At 34.4% G+C, this 23292-nt stretch overlaps 1 long non-coding RNA gene across 1 annotated transcript in view; it reads left to right on the top strand.

Moving 5' to 3' along the window:
• The first annotated feature begins 2635 nt into the window (after positions 1–2635).
• LOC138714005 (uncharacterized) overlaps positions 2636–23292 on the top strand; it is a 54134-nt gene continuing 33477 nt past the window's right edge. Inside the window, exon 1 of the long non-coding RNA XR_011336030.1 lies at positions 2636–2787. This is a non-coding gene — a long non-coding RNA (uncharacterized lncRNA). The remainder of the gene's footprint in view (positions 2788–23292) is intronic.

Here is a 23292-nt window from a genome sequence, read left to right as displayed (position 1 = left end):
GAGGCAGGGCACCCTTGACGAATAGATTGTGTTACAGGAATATTGAAAGTTAAATAGCCGTTTATTTGTAGGGCAGAACACGTATCAGTGTACAAACACCGCACATAGTTTATCATTTTTTCACTTATACCATGCCATCTCATTGCTTCATATAAATACTTATGCTGAACGCTGTCAAATGCACGTCGGAAGTCTAAGGACACAATGACAGCTGCTTTATTGGCATGATTACAGTGTGCTACTACATCTCGCAAAGCACAATTCACATCAAATATAGACCGTCCAGTGACGCCACAACTCTGTGCAGGGTGAATTAATTTCGGTAAGAATTGCTTAAGACGATTCGTCAGGACACGAGCCAGGAGCTTGTAATCATAATTAAGGAGAGTGATAGGACGATAATCACTGAGTTCTGCTTTTCTTCCTTTCTTTGGTATTAGTACCACGATGCCTTGTTTTTGTGATGTACATAAACGGCCTCTTTGTAAAATAACATTATACACATTAGTAAGCTCTTGACTTATGCAGTCCCAAAAAACATAATAGAATTCATGTGGCAGTCCATCAGACCCTGGTGTTTTTGATTTTTTACCCTGTAGTAAAGCTTCATAAATTTCCTCCTTCCTGATCGGCATCTCTAATGTAGTATTGTCTTGTGCATCTAAACGTATCGGATTAGGTAAATTGAGTGAATTGAGACTATAATTATGTGAAGAATTATCTTGAAATATCTCTGTGTAATATTCTTTAAATGACCTAGCAATATCCGGTTGTGTATTCACTACTTGGCCATTCTTGTTCTTAACGTGTAAAATCATACCACTTCGACGTCTCTTTGACATCTTGATGAGATGGTAGAGATTGATGCGCTCGTTACTAATGTGATACGTATCTTTAGAACGAATTTGTAATCCCTGCATACGTTCCCTGTAAATACTGAGAATTTTAGCTTTATAGAAATGTATTTGCTTGCGACGTTCTAGTGATGGTTGAGATTGTTTCTGAATATCATAGATACAACGAAAATATAAATTTATCAGATTTTCTTTATCTCTATATGCAGAAAGAGAAACTTGCTGGAAGAATTTTTTAATCTGTGGTTTCACGTATAAATCCCACCAATCGGCTATGTCCGTATATCTATTTTGTCGAAGGAGCCATGTCGACCAAAGATACTGAAAGGTTTCAATACAATCAGGATTTTGGAGAACTGAAGTGTTGAGTTTCCAGTAAGATTTCCGTTGTGGAATGAAGGCTACATCCAAGGAAATATGCATTGCAATCGCTTCGTGATCAGTAAAAATGGCAGGTAAAACTTCTATGGACTGTATTCTGGACGTTATAACTTTCGTAATATAGAATCTGTCTAGTCTAGAAGCGGAGACACTCGTGTAGAAGGTGAATTGCACATTTGTTCTCTTGGATATCCAGGCATCACTGAGATGTAAATTTTGTATTAAAACCTGAAGTGTGTTACTCGGACGAAATGTTCCAGTACAATCCTCCCTTCGCAGTACACAGTTAAAATCACCTCCAAGGATAAGATATTGAGGCAGTGACCGCAATAAGTATGGAATCTCTTCTCTAAAAAAATCATTCCTTTCCGTATGTTTATTTGACCCAAATACAAAAATACAAATACAAAAAGTGTGATTTTGGTACGTGCCACATATACCTCGTCCTGATGGAAGTTTCTGAATAGATTGTAGTTCTATGGCAGGTTTAGTTAAGATAGCTGTTCCTAACGGGTGGGTTCCGATATTAACATAAGCATTATAATTGTAGATACCAGCAAAATCTGAATGACGTATTTCTTGCATAAAGAGAATGTCGATATCGTGTGCTTTCAGAAAATTATTGAGAGCATTGATTTTTGTTGGCGAGGAACTACCACCGAAATTTAGGGATGCTACTATCAACGTGAGCGTCATAAAGAGCAGGCGAATATTATAGCATACGGTATGCGCCATGTACATGTGTTATAGAAATACTTAGGTAGTAGTTACTTATGTTTTTTTTAAAGTAGGAAGAAAGGATTTGCCTTCTTCTGATTTATATGGATGCTTTCTATTACTAGTATATGTTTTTGTAGATTTGGCAGGAGCTTTGTCCACGTGTCCATGATCATAACTTCCTATTTCCCTGGAAAGGTTAAGATTTACAACTTCCATTTCATCGCTCCACATGGTGTTATTGGTCGCTGTTAGTGTTTGTAGTCGGGGATCTTGGATGCAATCCGGTTGAGAAGAAGGGCTCTTCCCCTCATCTTCACTTGGAGCAGTTCCTGTATCTTGAATCATTGGTTGTGGGTTGTGAATTTCACTTATCACATGAGGTGAAATCACATTAAGTCTGTCTCTAGTTTCTTGTGAACTACTTTTCGTTTGCTTAGAAGTTTGCTCAGAAGGTTCTTTCTTACGACGTTTATTATCGGGAATATCGTCTTCATTTTCAGTTGAATTGTTCTCATTAACTAGTGCAATGTCGTTTTCGTCAGCCGAATCAGTTTCAGATCCGATCTGTATATTAGTAACTTCGTCATGTGTACTTGGTTGAGTGTTCCGATTTACGTCTATCTTGTCGACTAACTCTGGACAATCAGCTGATGTGTCTCTGTGGCTGTCGGATAGTCGTTCCCGTTGAATTACTGATATCTCGAGGTCATTGGTCTTGTTTACAGTGGAGGTAGAGGGCAATGGGGTAGTCGCCTGTCCGTGTGGTTCATTCTCGACGGGATTACCGAATATTTCATCTGTAGACCTTCGCGATTGAAGTATATCACTAAAGGTAAGCTTTTGTCTTGGAGCTACCGTAACGGGCTGACGGAAAATACGTTGTGGGCAATGAGAACGAACATGCGAAACACTGCCACATTGATAACAAGTTTTTTCTTGCCCGACGTATGTAATATACGCTTCATAGTTAGCAATTATTAGAGAGGATGGAATAGGCTTTTCAACTGACATATGTACTATACGTATACCAGTATCGACCGCGAATCGGTATCTATGTGCCCATTTGTCATTAACAATTGATTGCACTCTACCATAATTCATTAACGTATTGGTAATCCTGTCATTTGGCACTTCCGGTGGAATGTTAAACACCCTAACTGTAGTCATGTCGACATCTCCTGATGTTATTATAACTGACACAATGTCACCATTTTGCAATTTTATAGTTGTTGTTCCTTCATGTTTCCGTAAATAATTTTCATACACACTGCTACTAGTAAATTTCAAATAAACCGCATTCTGTTTACTAACTAATTGAATAGCTTGCAAATCCGATTCTCGTACCTGTAAATTTTCTGCAATCCACTGATGAATTTCTATTGCTGTTGGTCGTTGTTGTTCCTTGTTGAATGTTGCTTTCATGGTATTCACTCTATTAATCTTAGAACTCATATTCAATCACTATTACTCTATGTACTATATCAAACTGGACGTACACAGCAAAGCTTCGCTCGCACAACCTCACCCAAGCGCTGTCAGAGCGCGACTGAGCTCTGAGTATGATGCTGCTTAAGTTGTTGTATTTTGTTTTGTAATTACAGTTTTAGTAAAATTTATTAAATTCCATTGTGAGAAATATAAATTTATATTTAGCATTTGTTGAAGTGAGCATATATACTTAAATGTAAATTTATGTTAGGAACAACAGTTTAATATCGAAAGCGAATCTGTACTTCTAGCCACACTATTTTGATTTTATGGCTGTATTTTTTATTGTTTCTATTAAATATTTGTATTAATTTACTTTAGAGCTTCATAAGTACAATTTTGAAGTTGTCAACATCATATTTGTAATTTACTAAGTGAAAGTTAACTTAAAAAAATTGCACACTTTGAAAACATATGTCTACCATTGATATTAGGCTACCAGTACTCTTAAGTCTATGTAGTGAACTACAGAAAATATATGTTCTATGATTTGAACCAAAGAAAAAAACCAAATGTGAAATTTCTTCAGACAAGTAATACCCGTCACATTATTAAGTAACACCCGTCACATAAGGTTAATTAAATTGTAAGTGTAGGGCTTAATATTTTAATTACATCCATTATATCACTTGATTCCTTGAACTTTCCTCTCACTGAAAATAGGTAACACAATTATTTCAAACTGTGAACTTCACAGAGTTATCAGTTAAACTGTATAATTAATTTATGCATGTCTTTTTCATGTTACACCCGTCACATTGTTTATTTCACTTATATCACCTGACAAATAATGTTTAGAAAAAAAAATTAGTTGTGTCTGACAAGCAAGAAGTGGAGATTCATTGGAGTATAAAAGAACTAGTAAAAATGTTTTATTAATTATTGTATTCCAATTAAATTTCGAAGAATCTCTTTCTGAAAGTAACACCAGTCACAGTGGAATTGACCTTATATACCTTATATTCATGTAGCAAATAAACACTTGCAGATAGTTGTGTCTTTGATTGAAAATTTATAACATTATTTTATAATTTGATGTGATGTAGGGTTTGGTTATAGCTTTAATATGTTCATTATATCTTGTGTGAAAGGATCTTCCTGTCTGTCCTATGTAAAAATGTGGGCAACTATTGCATTTTGATTTGTAAACTCCAGTTGAATTATATTAATTTGAATGTTTAATGTGATTATTTAGGTATTTCTATGTTGTATTATTTGTTTTGTATGCTATCTTGTATTTTAGTTTTCTGAATGAAGTTGCAATTTTGTGAGTATTGGTATTGTGATATGTTAATGTTATGTATTTATTCTCGCGTGGTGTTTGTGTTGGTTTGTTCTGTTTTTGTTTTGCCTTTTTTATTAGTGTGTCTATTATGTTAGGGTCGGATCCATTGTCTTGTGCTATATATTTTATTGTGTTTAAATCTTCAGTGTAGTTGTCATTGTTCATTGGTATATTAATTAATCTGTGTGTCATTGTACGGAAAGCTGCATGTTTATGTTGTATGGCATGATTTGATGAATTGTGTAGCCTGTATGTGTTGCGGTTGTAGTGGGTTTCCTGTATATTTTGAATTCGTGTCTGTTATTTGTTTTGGTTATGATGATGTCTAACAAGTTTAAAGCTTGGTTATGTTGCATTTCTATTGTATACTTTAATTTGGGATGTATTAGCACATCTACCTTCCTTAATTGTAGATAGAAAATTTACCATACCACTCCTATGAAATTAGTAACGATTGTGTTACTTCGTCTCTTATGCAATGACGTTGTAGTTACTTACATAGATGCACAGCGAGCGCTGCTGTGCTGTACAAAATTGAAACCCTTCGCGCATCGTCATTATTGTGGCAACTTGTGGCATTTAGCACGTGGGTGTGATAGTGATTTCGAGTGTATCCAGTGTTTATTTGATGAATATATCATAATGGTGCATTCTTGTGCGGCTTTTAACTGCACAAATCGCTTCAAGAAAGACTCCAGTATCACTTTTCATAGATAAATACCAATATTTAATTGTATATAATAGTTTAACATTGAATTAATGCAGGCAGTAAACAGCACTTCCATATAGATTGAATTATTCTATCAGCGTGTGTCAAGACAAATAATTTAACATTAAAACTATTTCGACGAACATATTGGTAGTAATTATTTTTAAATATGACACTTAGAGTATTATAATAATGAAATACGTGTTATTTCCAGCTTTCCTCTCAAAAAAGCAGGACTACTGTCGCGATGGCTGTCTGTCATTAAAAGAGATAATTTTATTCCAACAAAGTATCATAAACTGTGTTCAGAACATTTCACAGAAGATTGCTTCTGGAAATCGCATTAAAAAAAACTTTGAAAGATGATGCAATTCCATCTCTCTTTAACTTTCCAAAACATCTTATGAAGGTAGGTTCGTTGTTTAAACAAGATCACTTTACATAGGCCTAATTTTCATTGACTTGAACTACATCCATTAAAAGTATTTGATAGCATATCGTGTCTTCATGGTAAAATATTATTTTCTAGGTCGAAAAAATATCCAGGAGGATTTTGAATAGAAGTATTGAATTCTCAGAACCAGATAATGTAACTGCTATCGCCAACTGTTCACACGCCCCTGATAATATTAGTTCGGAACACAATTATACGCTCAGTCCGAAGAAAAGATTGAGATTAATAGAAGACGAATTACAGAAAAAGAATGAACGGATTAGAAGTTTGAAAAAAGAAAACCTAGCTTGTAAACGAAAATGTGACAGAAATGCAATTATAATATCTAACTTAAAAAGCTTGACGAAAGAAATGAAGGAAAAAACCTGATTAATGAAAATTTGCATGATATTGTAAACAACAATTTTTCAGATCTGATGCTTGATTTGATACAGAGAGCTACAATATCCCCTAACTCAGAGTACCCAGACAGTTTAAAAAATTTGCTCTTACAATGCATTTTTATTCACCGAGTGCATATCAGTACCTTAGGAAGTGTCTGAATATGTCTTTGCCACATGTAAATACCATAAGAAAGTGACGTAATTCAGTTGATGGAAGTCCTGGGTTCACTCCTGAAGCTTTCCTGGCATTAGAGAAACGTGTATCACTTTCAAGATATCCTATTTATGCCAGTGTAACATTTGACGAAATGTCCATAAAAAAGCCATTGAGTGGGATGGCAATTCCTTCACGGGATAGGTGGATTTAGGTGATGGTATATGTCTGAGCGAAATGGAGGAAGCCAAAGAAGTACTTGTTATTATGGTAGTTGCTATAAATGCTTCCTGGAAGATTCCAGTCGCTTACTTTTTAATCAATGGAATGTCAGCTGATGTAAAAGGCAACATAATGAGTGAATGTATAAGCCGCTTACAAGCTATTGAAGTAAATGTTGTATCTGTCACATGTGACGGTCTGTCCAGTAACATAGTCATGGGTAATAAATTAGGTTGCAATTTCGGTGCTGAGCAGGGGCGTATTTTGCGGACTACCGGGGCTACCGGCGGTAGCCCAAGGAAATTACAAAAGAAAAAGTTTATAATATAACATAATGTAATAAATTTGTATCATTAGTTTTACCATAGTAATTAAAATTAAAGTAACTGTTAGATTTACTTGCGCTCTCTGCTCTCGAAAAGAAACAAGTTGTCAAGGCGGCATCGCTGGAAAAACCGCGAGGTAACCTGTGACCGTTTCGCTCACGCTGTCCTTCGCACAACTGCCCGTCCCCCCACTCCCTTCTGTTTCCATCGTGCACTGTAGGCGCGGGAGTTGCCGCTCTCGTGATCGGTTTCTTCGCAGGCGCGAAGCCGCAATACGCTTAGTACGCTAGCAATTGAATGTGATTGTGTTCTTGCAGTGCATTATTTTAAATCTGTGATTTGTTCGAGTGTCTAAGAGTTACATTAATTGCGAATTATTAAGTTTTTAATTTCCCAATTAAGTGATATTGTGAAAAATATGGCAGAACAAGTTTCTGGAGAGGTTTGTGTTGAAAATGACTGTGTAATAGAAGGTTTATTAAAAGTGCCTTTTAACCGTCGTACATAACAACGAGAAAGTTGAAATTGTGAAAATGGAAAGACCAACTCCTGAGTTAAATTTGTCCATGGACGTAAAAGAAAAACAGCGTGAGTACACACGCCATTTCACTTCAACATCATATGGTAAGTAGAATTGGTTGTGTGGTACTTCTAAACTGTCTAAACTATTTTGCTGGCCATGTTTGTTATTTAGCCGCGAAACTAATGTGTGGTCAAAAGAGGGGTTTTCTAATATGAACTCCCTTCGAACGGCAGTCCTAGAATACGACAAATCAAAAGCTCATATTTGTAGTAGCATGAACTTTGCAAACTTTGGGAAGACAAGAATTGATTTACAGCTAGATAAGCAAAAAGCTCTACACATCAAACAACACAATGCTCTTGTGAAAAAGAAATCGGGAGATTTTACTGCATCTTATTAACGCAGTCTGCTTTCTAGGAAAACAAGAATTGGATTTCAGGGTCATAACGAGAGTGTGGAATCAGACAATATAGGAAATTATATTGAATATTTAAGTTCCTTAAGTGAATTTGATCATTTACTGGCCAATAATCTTGAGAGTTCAACAGTATTTCGTGGTACTTCTCCCGCAATTCAGAATGACTTAATATTTGCTATAAGTGGGGTTATGATAAAGAACATTAAACCTTTTGTGGCCATTGTTGTTGATGAAACAAGTTACTGCTCTAATCAGAGTCAATTGTCCACTGTTTTAAGATACGTCGACAATACTGCCAATGTTCAAGAACGGTTTATAGGATTCACAAATGTCAGTTCGGACTAAACTGCTGCTACTTTGTTTCAGCATGTGGAAGGTGTTACAGCAGAATACAATGTCGGCAATAAGTTAATTGCACAGACATACGATGGTGCTTCAGTTATGGCGGGAAATATTAATGGCTTAAAAACAAAAGTTCAAGGAAAGTATCCTCAAGCACTATTTGTCCATTGTTACAGCCATGTTCTCAATTTAGTTTTGCAACAAACTACTTCATCCATTCCAGAATGCCGCATTTTTTTCAAAACACTGTCGGGTTTAGCTGCATTTTTCTCATCATCTCCTAAAAGATCAGAAAACTCAAGGAATTTATGAACAAGAAACTCCCAAAAGTAGCACCAACTAGATTGAATTTTACATCTTGGCTTGTAAATACAGTAAACGAATACAGAGAAAAACGGACTGCTTTCTTTAAAAATATCATTTGTAATAACTCTGAAGAAAACTGGGATGATGCTGTAATTGTGCAGGCTCAAGGATATTTGAATTTTTTCACACAGTTTCAGAATATATTTCTTCTTGAAGTCTATGCTAGAGTGTTCGCACATACAGATGTGCTCTACAATATTCTTCAGACAAAAAGTCTAGACATAGCATACTACTTGCAAGAGGTATCAAAGTTAAAAAAATACTATATCCGAGTTCAGACGTAGTGGGTTTCCGTCCATATGGAGTAATATGGAAAATGAAAATTCTTCAGCCAATACAATGGAACCACCATTAAAGCGAAGAAAAGGAGATGATGAATTGAAATACAGGCAGATGTACTACAGCATACTAGATCGTATGCACATGGAAATTACTGACAGATTTTCTGATTATGGAAAGCTTCAGTTCACACATCTTCTAGATTCTCAAAAATTTTCTGCTTATAGAGAAAACTTCCCGAATGAGGCACTAAACAAATTATTTCAGTCCTATAACAGTCACTTTGATCAAGTACGTTTGAAAAATGAATTAAGTGTAATATATTCAGCAGAAGTCTTTGATTTTTCGAACAAACCTATCCATGAAATATTATCTGCCATATATGAAAACCAGCTGAACCAAATTATTCCTGAAGTCCTTAAATTGGCAACATTAATTCTGACAATACCAGCTACGTCAGCATCGGTAGAAAGAACATTTTCTGCGTTGAAGAGAATAAAATCCTACTGTAGATCAACTCATACACAAGAACGTTTATCCGGCTTGGCACTAATATCCATTGAAAAGTCATTTCTACAGAAACTTTGCAAGTGGCCCAACTGTAATTTCAATGACGAAGTCATCAACGTATTTTCGTCCCAATCAAGACGTCTGGAATTCACATAAATATGTAAGAAATTTTATTATAGGGATTTTAAAATATATTTTGTGTAATAATAGGGTCAGTGGTAGCCCAAACCCTTTAACCAGTATATGCCACTGGTGCTGAGGAGCTAAATACAGCATTTAGTATAGGAGACCACGATATACAGATTATGTTCGATGCCTGTCACATGCTGAAATTAATGAGAAATTTATTTGGGGATATGAAAATTCTGAAAGATCATAACAACAGAATCATTGACTGGAAGTACATACAGGCACTTGAAGAAATTCAGAATACTGAATCATTAGTCCTGGCCAACAAAATTACAAAGCATCACATTCAATACAAACAACAGAAAATGAAAGTCAGTTTAGCAGCACAAGTTTTAAGTTCTTCTGTTGGCAATGCATTGTTGTTTTTGTGTTGTGATATAAAACTTAAAGAATTTGAGGGTGCAGAAGCAACTGCTGAGTTCTGTTTGTTTATTGATAAGCTCTTTGATGTTTTTAATTCAAATAACCCACTTGCAAAAGGTTACAAAAGTGTATTTTCTAAAGCAAACAAGAATGTATTGTTGAATTTCTTAGACTATGCTGAATCATATTTGCTTGGCCTTAAAAATAGTGGTGACAGACCTATTTATCAGACACCTAGGAAGATGGCTATCATTGGCTTCTTGTCTCTCTGTAGGGGGATAAGGAATATTTTTTATGAATTGATTGAGTCAGAAAAGCTGAATTATCTTGCAACATACAAGTTTAGCCAGATCACATTGAACTTTTTTTCAATATGATTAGGAGCAGACTAGGATATAACAATAACCCATCTTCCCAGCAGTTCAAGGCAGCCTACAAGAACTTATTAGTTGCTAATGAAGTGAAATGTAAACGCACAGGCAATTGCACAGAAACTGGTTTCACAAAGTTGTTGTCCTGGGACATAAAAAAATTTCAGCCGACACATGATCCCCCAATGTTTTGAAAATCAGAGACGTTTGGATACAACGGAAAGTCCCACTGTAGATGATGTATATAGTCCACTTTTCTTTTCATCTTGTCAAATATCTGAATATTCAGAAAATGTGGTAGTTTACATTGCAGGGTTTGTTGTGAAACAAATAAGTAAAAAGATGCTCTGTGATAAATATGAAGAATCTCTCTATGGAGACAACTCCGGCAGTAATTTGACATTTTTGCTGAGAAAAAATAATGGAGTTCTTGTGATTCCATCTGACGATATAGTAAGGGTATGTAGGCTGTGTGAATCTACAATTAGACTGTTGCTGAAGCAGAAAAATGGTGTACCACCAAAAGGCCCAGTATCTTGTATTGTAAGAAAGGAGGTAATCAAACACCTCAATCTGTCCAACATGTTTTTACATCTACATGACCATGCATTAGAAAACGAGTTTCCAGAAAATCATATCTTGATAATAGTTAAGTTGACCATTGACATGTACATCAAGATTAGACGTCATCATACTGCAAAGAGTTATAATGTGAGCCTGCACAAGAAAGTTGTTAGCATTTAACTAAATCCATCTCGTTTATGAATCAGTAGGTAAGATATTTTTTTCTGATGTAAGTAATAAATAATAATAATAATAATAATAATAATAATAATAATAATAATAATAATTTATTTTATAATTTATTATTATTATTATTATTATTATTATTATTATTATTATTATTATTATTATTATTATTATTATTATTATTATTGGAATTCCAATTTAATATATTCTGAAGTAAGATTGAGTGAATTAGCTGTACTCAACAGAATACACTTCCGACATTTTTCGAAGATAAACAGTACAGTAAGCCCGTAATTTTCTTCACAGAACATTGACGCCTGTCCGTTTTTCATGTCACTTTGTTCGTCACATTAACGCTCGTACAGTATTTAATATGTGAATATCAAGAGGATTGCTAGATTCGACAAGAATAATATAATTACAGATTATGTACTGTACTTTATTTCTTCAACTGCAGCAGGTAGGCCTTCGTATGAAACTTTATAAATGCAATGCAATCCAGTTGGTTATTGGTTTTATCAATCGTTCTGCGTAGTTATTAATTATTTTAATATAGTAAGGATACAATAATTTGACAGTTTATTATATTGTTGCGTATTATTAAGGGTCCGAATACTTGTATATGACATTTGTAGCTATAAACGTATTGTCTGCTAGCTTAGGCTGCCACAGTAATGGCGGCGCGCGCAACGTTCTATTTGGCCAGACCTATACCACAGTCTAATAGATACAGTCACACAACTCATACATATAAAATATGCCAACATTTGACAACTGGCACGACAGTAGCCCTCTAGCGGCAGGCAAGTTAAAAGTGTGCACACGACATATGACAACACATCAGAAAACGGGTTTTGCGTAATTTATTTTATATTTTTATGCTATACAATAAGTGTATATGGTTCTTATTAATTCTACTTTAGAATCCTGGAAGAATTTCACACGCAGTTAATCTACAAGTTTCAGAAGCTGGGAATAAACGTAATTCTTTCTGCTCCTTACAACTGAATCATGGCCCTGATCACGTATCATGGTTTGAAATAATATAATTGTTTGTGCGTGGTCGGTTAATTCAATTCATTCCTAAATATATTTATGAATCATTGGAACTTTGTATTTCCTGTGAGAAAAGTAAAAATTAGTAGCTTCAAAATTGTAGGGCGTATCTCGTAGGGTACATCGCGTGGTGAACTCCTCTCCCCATTTCCTGAGAAATTAACGATTTTGCATACCGCAAATTGGGGTAAACTCGGCCGCTAAGGTAAACTTGAAAATAAAAAAGGGGAAGATTTAAACATTAATATTAAGTTCATTAATTTTCTATTTCTTAAGAACCGGTATTTTCTTTATTATTTTGAGTCACAAATAGAGCTGATGTTATGGTTTAAATTTTTATAGCAAGTTTACCGCATTTTACATTACATTTCCAGTTTTCACACATAATGCCTAATTTTAACTTATCCTACCTATATAATACGTAATTTACATGCACTTACTGTTAATATGACGTAGGTGAGAACAAATAAATGAACACACAATTTTGTTGAAAAAATTGTAACTTCAATTAACTCAGTAAATGTAGGCCTAATTTTATTTTCAGAGCAGAAGTGGTGTAAGTAAAAAATGGGTAATGAGGGTTAAAGTAAACATTCTGTAAAATACAGCTCAAAGTGGCAGTTAATATTGAATGTATTTAAACTATTAATAGTCAGTGAATAGCACGAACGGCTCAAATAATCACTGGGAATGTAAAATCAACACCAATAAGAGTCATGCAAATTATTACAGAAAAGAATCCTTTTTATATTAAATTTAAATAGGTTCTTTTATTTCTTGAGAACTCAATACGTCTGCCACATGAATCTGCACCAACACATCAGAAATTTATCGACATAGTCTGAATTTATTCAAGAATTGAATATTGTGCAAAAGGATTACTATACTCCATGAATTCTTGCAAAATTAACACCATGATACCTACTTGCATGCAATATAACATTCAACTTTTGAAAAATATAAAGGAAAAAACACGAATACAAAAATTATGGAATTACTTGCATTAAAAACTGTAGATACATTATCCAAAATCGGAATGGTTGCACATTTACACATATGATCTCTGCAAAAAAAATTATATACTGTAACAGGTATTAACTTTGTTTTTATTTAAACTTTCTTTCCTGACATACAAATAGGTAACTGATAAGTAATAAATGTTTTCTAGAACACAATACGTAGGCTACCTACAACGTGGATGGTTATGACTGAGTTGTGATTTTCTCTTGGTCTTTAGGGAATCTGAAGAACGACAAATTCGGGATTTAAACTTGTTGTTACTGCAATTTTCGTCATTGCACACATTGCCTTTATTCCGACGCATGATTAAAACGTTATTATAACACCTCGCATCCCTTTAAAGCACGTGCTGCCTGTATCAACCCTATGAGCAGTGCCTTGCCTGCCGCTTGGGCGCTAGTGCCGCGAATGTTGGCAAAAAAAGTGTTGAAGTTGCGTGACTGTATCTATTAGACTGTGCCTATACGGTCTGCGCAGCTATCGGTGTAGGGCCTTGCTCTTATGTAGTAGATAAATACAATAATTCAGTACTCAATTGTAGTATTAAAATACAGACAAATAGAATGAGACGGGTGTCATACATGACATTATGTTCAATTATAATGTATAATTGCGAATATAGGAATATAAGTTAAATATAGTAAACATAACCTGTAATTTCCATATGACATAACATACATATGTAGGGGCAGGGCATTGGAGACCACTAAATTTAGACACAAATGGGCAACTGGTACAGTAAACATAACCTATAATTTCAACATATCTAAATATTCGTGCGGTGCAACTGAAAATTGAAGACCTCCCTCGAATAAAGGTGTAACATCAAATTCTGCTTAAGTGGGATTATAGTGGAAACACTACGCAACATCGATGTGTTATGTGATTCTGCAATCTGCAGGTTATACTCGTAATATTAAATAAGTTAGAGACAGTTGAAAGTAGCGGTCCGTGGAATACAGATGTAACATCGGTCAAGATGGCAGCCAACTGCTCTGTTATGGTAACTCCAATGTATAAAAAAAACTATAAATAAAGGACGTAAACGCAAGATTAACATTGACGAATGGAAGGATGTCAAAAGGAAATCATTAAAGGAGCATGGGAAGCAGTATACAATAAGAAATTGCATAGTGAAACATGCAAAACAACTTCCAAATTGTGTAAGTGGAATAAAGATGTAACATCATTACAAAGCCTTTATTTATATTTAATACCCGCATTGTATACAAAAGTTTCCGATGTCATTGCTAACATACAGACAAATGCATAATGTAGTCATTATTCTACTCATTATTATTACAATACAACAAATTAGTTCTATAGGTTAGACGTAATGTTGGTGAGATTGAAATGTTAATGCATTTCATTGTATAAATTTAAGTGAAAATGAAATAAATTTGTCTTAATTTATACATATATTGAAAAGTTTAAGGTTGTATGGTATATTTGATATTTCAGGAAACTGTTTGCAAATGTAAATATGCAGGATGCAAAATTCTCGACCATGACACAAAACTACGCTTGTTTACGGATTATTATAATAAGACACACGATGAGCAGCCATCATTTCTTGTTCACCAGTGCATTGAATTGTGTGACATTGGAAGACGTTACAGAGAATAAAATCTCTCACGTAGGCAATGTAGTTTCAAGTATTTTCTGTTCATTCGAAGTAAGAGAGTGCAAGTGTGTTTAAAGACTCTTCTTCAGGTATATGCTATTAGCTCGAAACACATACAAATATTGCAAACCAAAATGAAAAAACAATGAACCCTTAAGGCATCAAAGAGACAAGCATATGAATCGCCCTCATCGTATCACAAATGAAACTATAGACTTGATTGTTCAACATATTCAGTCATTTCCTACTCAGGAAAGTCACTATAGCAGAAAAAACTATATGCAGGTACCTTCCACCAGGTTTAAGTGTATCGACACTGCATTCAATGTTTGAAGAAAAGTATCCAGACACCCATGTATCACTCCACCAATACAGAGATGTGTTTAGATCTAGATTTAATTTAAAATTTGGGCTTCCACGATCAGACACATGTAAAAAATGTGACAGGTATTTTGTACAACTTTCCAATGCTACAACTGCTGAAGAGACGACAAGGATTGAATTTGAAACAAACTTACACCATAGGAAAGAAGAACAAACCTACGCTGTGTTGAGGGAGGACATAGAAATAGCTAGGCAAAATAAGTGTCGTAGTCTTGTGCGCAGACATGCAGCAGGTTTTGTTTTCACCTATGTTAACACACTCCAATGTATTTTATCAGAGACAGTTCTCAACTTACAACTACTATGTTAGTAATGCTGGCCCTGGTCAAGTAACTATGCATTTATGGCATGAGGGAGTTGCAAATCGTGGAGCCTCTGAAGTTGCTTCTTGTTTATTTTCCTATATCATGCAAAATTTCAAAACTTTATCTGCTAGGGAAACAAGAAGTCTTATTGTGTGGTCGGATAGATGTGTGTCACAGAATAACAATCACAAAATGCTGTCACTTCTGAGGCATTTTGTTTTGTGGGGATATTTTTCTACCGTAGAGCAAAAATTTCTGTGCAGTGGACACAGTTTTCTGCCCTGCGATAGACATTTCGCACTAATAGAAAAACAAAAAAGGAGTGCAAAAGTTTATGTACCATTCCAATGGGTTGAAGTGATAGTGGCCGCAAGATCAAAAAATCCATTCCAGGTTACTTACATGCAATCAAAGACTTCAAAAATTTTGATACGTTGGACAAGAATGTCACTCATCCAAAAGAATTTAAAATAACAGAAGCAATGTGGCTTAAATGTTCACAAGATAATCCCTTTTCTGTTTATTTGCCAATATCTCATGGGACTTTACAGTCATGGGTTGTGTATCCATTTCACAAAAAACAGTGTGGGAGAAATATTATATCTGTCACTGTTCCACCAGCTTCACTGGAACCTTACCTATCAAAAGAGAGAAGAAACGAGATCTTACACACATGTGTGAGTTTATTATTGATATTGAGCATCGCAAGTTCTACATGGATTTACCTGTTTCCAACTAGAGTATAAGGAGTAGTGTCATATCGCGTGCTGTACTTTGATAACCTTTTTCTTATATTTTACTTTTTTTTTCTACTTTGCAGTGATTTTGAGCATGTAATGCCTATGTTCTATGAACATTACATTGTTCTGCCCTTAAAAATAAAGAATCTTTCATTTTCGTTCATAATTTTTCTCTTACATTTTAGTCTTTTTCTACTTTGCAGTGATTTTGAGCATGTGATGCCTATGTACTGCCCTTACTTTGTACTGCCCTTAGAAATAATGAATCTTTCATTTTTGCTCATTTCCATAGGTTTAATTTGTTTTTTAATTGATGATACACCCTAATTCCATTGTAATCTCAAAATAATTTCTGTTATTTCAAAATTGTGAACTTGAAATGTTACCATTTCTTATCTAATAATTGAATAAACCCTCAAACAAGATTATACTGGTTGCTGTAATGTTACATGACTTAAGAAGAGCCTATCAGACGTTTTTTGTTCATAACATAAAAGTAGTATTTTGTTGGTTACACCCTTATTCGAGGGAGGTCTTTAATTACTGAACCGTGCATAAATGAATGTACAAGAATTTTGCAATATTTAATCGAAATAAAGGCAGGTAGGTCTATTACACATACGAACAACGTAATTTTCACACCAAAAATAATATTACACCTTAACTCGCAAGGAATTATGTCTGAAGTGTCTCCTAATCATTGTTTTAAATTTTATTAATGCAATTACATTTTAGAGAAATATATGTTACTTTTTATTTATGCATTCCAATTAATTTATATGGTTGAAACGCCGCCCTTCGTGATCGGGTTAAGCGAGTCACATGGTCTGCCTTACGGCCTGTTTTAGATCACGATGGCAGTGACCATAGACAAATAAAAAGAAAAACCCCCAACTCAATGCATTACCTTCGACACGCTATTAACGCGACATCGAGACACTTGGCGGCAAAACATCGGAACTACATATCGTTACACATAGCGGCAGAATAACATAATCATATTTCTCCATACGACTGCGAAAGGCAAGGGTCCATAAGAGACCGGGGCCCGTTTCACAATCCTTACAAATTACAATTTAACAATTTACAAATAACAAGTAAAAGTTTACAAATGCTTGCAAATTGTGTTTCACAATGCTATTTTATTAGTTTGTAAAGTCTGACGAACTTTACAAAATCAGCTAAAGAAATTTACAAATACGCATTATTGGTTACACAATATCGCCAACAACAGTTTACAAAAATCGCAAAGGAGCAGGGCTAAAGTCGCTGTATTTTTAATATTATCGATACATTTGTCTATATTTTGTACTAAAATAGATAATTCTGAGCTTGCTGATTCATATTTCACCAACAGAAACTATAAACTATTGTTAAAAAAATTAAAAGTATTTAGATTTTTATATATTGGCGACAATGGAGTTTCATGTGATGTGATAGGTCGAGTATACAAATATGTCTGTTACTTAAATGACCAAAGTTAGAACAAAATTCAGTCAAATAAGTAAATAACAGATTTGGTCCACGTACAAATATGCAATTTATAAAATAATTACGATGTCTAAACACAAAATCAGGTTAATTGTTTGTGTTGATCCATCAGTATTTATTAATGTTGCCGGGTAATATTTTGGCGAATCCTCGGACCTCATCTCATCTCACTACATCTCGCCAAAATGTAAAAAAAAATGTAAAAAAATTGTACAAAATTGTAAAAATTGTAGAAAATTACTAAATTGTAAAACTATAAAAATTTGTAAAAATTGTAATATAGTAAAATGTTGACATGTTCCACATCTTAAAGCTTCATTGCTCATGTAAGATCTATGGAATAAAATAAATGAATGAATGAATGAATGAATGAATGAATGAATGAATGAATGAATGAATGAATGAATGAATGAATGAATGAATGAATGAATTCCTAACCTCTCAAACATTAGTGATCCCATCAGCAGCATAAAAATTCTCTGCTATAGTAAATAACATTTTGGTGATCAAAAACCTGCTCTTTTAACAACATCAACTACCCTGTGGGCACTTTTGCACTTTTGAATTTTGGAAATTCCGTGTTTATCTGCTAACCCACGGAACTGACAGCTAGTATGCATCCAATGCAAAACAATACAGTTCTCGCTTTGAGGTTAGGGCATCACTTTCCTATTTTGTATGTTGGATATGATGTCTCATATCTTGTAGGTAGGAGAGATTCCAGCGAAACGGGACTCGAAACGACTTCAGAATACCGCGTAAGTAGTGTCGCTATTGCATTATTGAATTATTTATTTTTGGTGCAAGGAACTTCTACATTAAGTGCGAGTATTTATTAAATACAGTCATCGCGTATAAATAGTTACGCAGTATTCCGAAGTATAGCGCGGGACGCATTCGAAACCTTTCATTAAATTTATACAATGATACGAACGTGTTATTAATTCTCGCCCGGAGAATTTTACGCATACGTCTTCGTTTGATTAGGCCTAAATTCAATATCTTTGTCTGAGTCATTAGAACTCCTTAATAACATCAAAACTGCGTTAATTTAATTCTTAATATTATCCAGTTACTCAAAAATTAATTTAATAAGTATTTCTTTATTGTATTTATTCATAATTTGTTGCAATATCAAACTGTACACATCTCAGAGGTATTGTAGAAAATGTGCTAATTTTACAAGAAAAATTTACACGTTTGTAAAATTACTCTTCATTGTGAAACAGAATACTTGAAAAGTCAACAAAATTCAATTTGTAAAGATTTGATTTCCTTTGTAAAGTTCAACATTACAGTCAAAGATTGTGAAACAGAAGTTTACCATTTACAAGCAAAGTTAACAATTTACAAAGATTGTAAACATTGTGAAACAGGCCCCTGCTCTTGGTAATCTCAGACGCTTGATGATCCTGACCCGAGACTCTCATGTACAGTCTCGGCTGCGCGGAACGAGGAAACCGCGGCAAATTGAACGCTGCGCTTGCCGCCATGATGTAGGAGAGCAGACGCATAATAGCATTACGTAAATCACACAATTTAACGCTGTGATGATCTAAAATTGACAGATTATGGCCATTTTCGACGTTTAACGTAAAATTAGGACGAAATAAATATATTGAAATTTTCATTGATATGGGTCAGAGTATTAAAGGAAAGAAAATACGTAGGCAGCAATTGATAGAAAACATGCTCATACATCCATAAATAGGCCTACACAATACACATTATAGAATGTATAATTTTACGTTAATCAGCATGTTGTTAGGTTTCAGAGAATCGAAAATTATATTAACATACATTACTCTGAGATCACAAGACGTAAATACATGCACCTTGATTACGCAAGTTCTTATTATAATCAAATTCTTAAGTGAAATAAATATGTGATAATCAGTAATATAGACCTGTTGTTAAGTTTTAGAGAATCGAAAATTATATTACCGGTACTTTTAGACCACAGGACATAAGTAACCACGCAAAATATAATGCGCAAAGGTAGCAAAATTACATTGCATTTATAAGTTATTCTTCAATTAATAAAGGGAATGCTATCAATTATAAAAAGTAGCCTACCAGTACCTAATACATTGCAAAAAATAGGTAACGTGAAGACCTAAAAACTAAACATAATCACATTATGTAAAAAAACATACTTTTCATGAGTGGATTACTTTACATAATATATTGTTATTTTAAATAAATAAATATATATCATTGCTTGCGGAATGATAGTACGTAATTTTATGCACATATGTTATATCAATAAGATGACATTCCTTGCTTTTTTAATAATATATATCCGGCAAAATATAAACGGGTTATTTGTATGTGAACTATATGCATTTATAATCCTCCCAGTGAAAAATAATGCACTAGGAATATCTGCAAAAACAAAACAACAACAAAAATTGCTGTGCAAATGACAGCATAGACCACTCACAAATATAAAGTAATTTTAATGGCCTACGGGGTGGCGTCTTAAATTACAAAACCAACCTCTATTAAGTTACAAAATCTGCTACAATGTAATATTAAATGTTTAAATATTTATACACTTAATTAGGTAGATCATATGTATTTGCTCTTAAACGCCAAAAGATGGTTGAACAGAAAATAATAACTTTTCACTCCCTCCCCCCTCCTAGAATCCCATTAGTGATATTTAGTTACCACTGGAAATTATGTATTCATTTCCTTACATCTGAAACATAGCATGTTCTCCAACAAGATCAAACCCACGGCTGGCTAATTTATTAGTCTAGTTAGGCCTATACATATTGATCATGAACCGTGAATCATAAGTCCACAAAGTAGGCTTAGCTATAATAGCCATTTATTTATTTACTTACTTATCCACCTATAGATTTTATATCGATTTTTATTATCTTGCAGATAAATTAATATACATAATAAAAACAAAAAGTTATCTTTCCACTAATTGTGTTTAATAACTGATGTGTATCATCATCATCATCATTGGCACTACAGTCCGTTATGAGCCCTGGCCTCCCTCAGTAGGCGTTGCCATCTGTCTGTGTCCTGTGCAACAGTCCTCCAATTTCTGTATCCCAATCTTATAAGATCCTCCTCCACTCCATCAATCCATCGCAGATGTGGTCGTCCTCGTCTCCTTTGACCTCCAGGATTTGTGAGAATAATTCTTTTACAAGGTTCTGATGCATCCATTCTCATTAGATGTCCCACCCACCTCAATCTATTGGTTTTAATTACATTTATTATATTGGGCTCTTTAAACATGCTATATAATTCCCCATTATATCTTTTTCTCCATAATCCATTTTCAAAAACTGGACCATATATCCTTCGAAGAACCTTCCTTTCAAAAATTTCAAGTTTTCTCTCGTCATTTTTAGAAATGGCCCATGTTTCAGAGCCATATATCAGGGTTGATCTCACAAGTGTTTTGTATAGAGTGGTTTTTGTTTTCTGTGTAAGGGCATGTGATTTGTAATATTTCTTTAGTCCGAAATAAGCTCTATTCCCACATACCAACCTGTTCGAGATTTCCTTAGACATGTTATTGTCATTTGTAACCAAGGATCCGAGGTATTTTAATTTGTCGGCCCTTTCAAAGTTATAATTCGCTATCTGTATACTGTCTGCTTTACCACCTAAACTTCCACCAGTTGCCACCATGCACTTGGTCTTTCCCTCGTTGATAACCATTCCCATTTCTTTACCTGATTTTTCAAGAGCAAGAAATGCTTCTTCCACATATGCCGATGATGATTATGTCGTCCGCAAAAGCCATTACCTGGGTTGATTTATAAAAAATATTACTTCTGACTTGTACTCCAGACTTCCGAATCACATTTTCTAAAACAATATTAAAAAGAAGACATGCCAGTGCATTCCCTTGACGAAATCCATTATATGTTAAAAATGCTCTTGACAGATGTGACTGTATTTTAACCTTATTCTCTGTATTTTCTGTCATTAGCTTTACCATGTTGATCAGTTTTGATGGAATGTTTAGTTCTTCCATTGAATAATATAATTTCTTTCTATTGATACTGTCGTATGCACATTTAAAATCTATAAAAAGTAAATGAGTCGTAACATTAAATTCTCTCATTTTTTCTAAAATTTGCCGTAGGGTAAAAATATGATTAATAGTTGACATTCCAGGGCGAAATCCGGACTGATAATCTCCAAGCTGTTTTTCTACATGTGGGCGAAGTCTATGATATAAAACGTTGGAGAGAAGTTTGTAAGCAGTGTTTAGCAGCGTTATTCCTCGATAATTGGAACATTGTAACTGATCTCCTCGCTTATGTATTGGGCAAATAATTCCCATGCACCACTCCTTTGGGATTACTTCTTTTCCCATATTTGGGAAAGCAAATTCTTCATGCATACTAAGAGTTTACCACCTCCATTCTTTAGTAATTCGGGTGGGATGTTATCTGAGCCAGATGCTTTGTTGTTTTTTAGCTTTTCCACCGCTATGATTACTTCCTCTAAGTTGATTGGAGATGATTCCGATGTATTTTTCCTTATATCTGGGGTTAGCCGTCCCGTATCCATGTAAAGTGTTCTTCCACTATTATTCCCGTTTAACAGGTCATTAAAATGTCTTCGCCATCACTCCAATATATCTTCCTTGTTACCAATCATAGATCCGTCCTCATGTCTACATAGCGTTGTTCTTGGCTTGAACTGCTTTCTTTCCGTATTGATGTCCTTATAAAATCTTCTGAAATCATTTTGACTCTTCAGAAGTTCTAGTTTATCCAACTCCGCATTAAACCATTCTTTCTTCTTTCTCTTGTGGACGGACTTTTCAGCTCTTCTTTTCTGCTTATATTCCTCCACCAACTTCCGTGTTCCATAGTTTTGTTCCATTTTCTTGTAGGCCATGTTCTTCTCCTTCGTGACAACTTCACATTCCTCATCAAACCATGTTTTCCTGAATTGAGGTTCTTGTTCACCCAATGTCTCTGCTGCTGCCGAATGAATGATATTTCTGTAATCTTCCCATTGTTTGTCGATTCCATCTTCTGTCACCACCAATTGGTTTAATCTATTCTCTAGTTGTAAAGAGTATTGTTGTGCTACTTCCGTATTTCTCAATTTTTCTAGATTATACTTGATGCTTTTACTACCTTTCAATTTTTTCATATTCGAAATTCTGGCCCTCAAACGTGCAATTACAAGAAAATGGTCGGAGTCTATGTTAGCACCTCGAAATGTTCTGATGTCCATAAAATCTTGGGCCCGTTTCACAATCCTTACAAATTACAATTTAACAATTTACAAATAACAAGTAAAAGATTACAAATGCTTGTAAATTGTGTTTCACAATGCTATTTTATTAGTTTGTAAAGTCTGACGAACTTTACAAAATCAGCTAAAGAAATTTACAAATACGCATTATTGGTTACACAATATCGCCAACGACAGTTTACTAAAATCGCTAAGGAGCAGAGCTAAAATCGCTGTATTTTTACTACTATCGATACATATGTTTATATTTTGTACTAAAATAGAATATTCTAAGCTTGCTGATTCATATTTCACCAACAGAAAATATAAAGTATTGTTAAAAAAATTAAAAGAAT

This window comes from Periplaneta americana, chromosome 14, assembly GCF_040183065.1.
Source record: "Periplaneta americana isolate PAMFEO1 chromosome 14, P.americana_PAMFEO1_priV1, whole genome shotgun sequence".
NCBI classification, from domain to species: domain Eukaryota; kingdom Metazoa; phylum Arthropoda; class Insecta; order Blattodea; family Blattidae; genus Periplaneta; species Periplaneta americana.
Note: the sequence above shows the minus strand (reverse complement) of the source record. Positions and strands in the feature narration are given on the sequence as shown.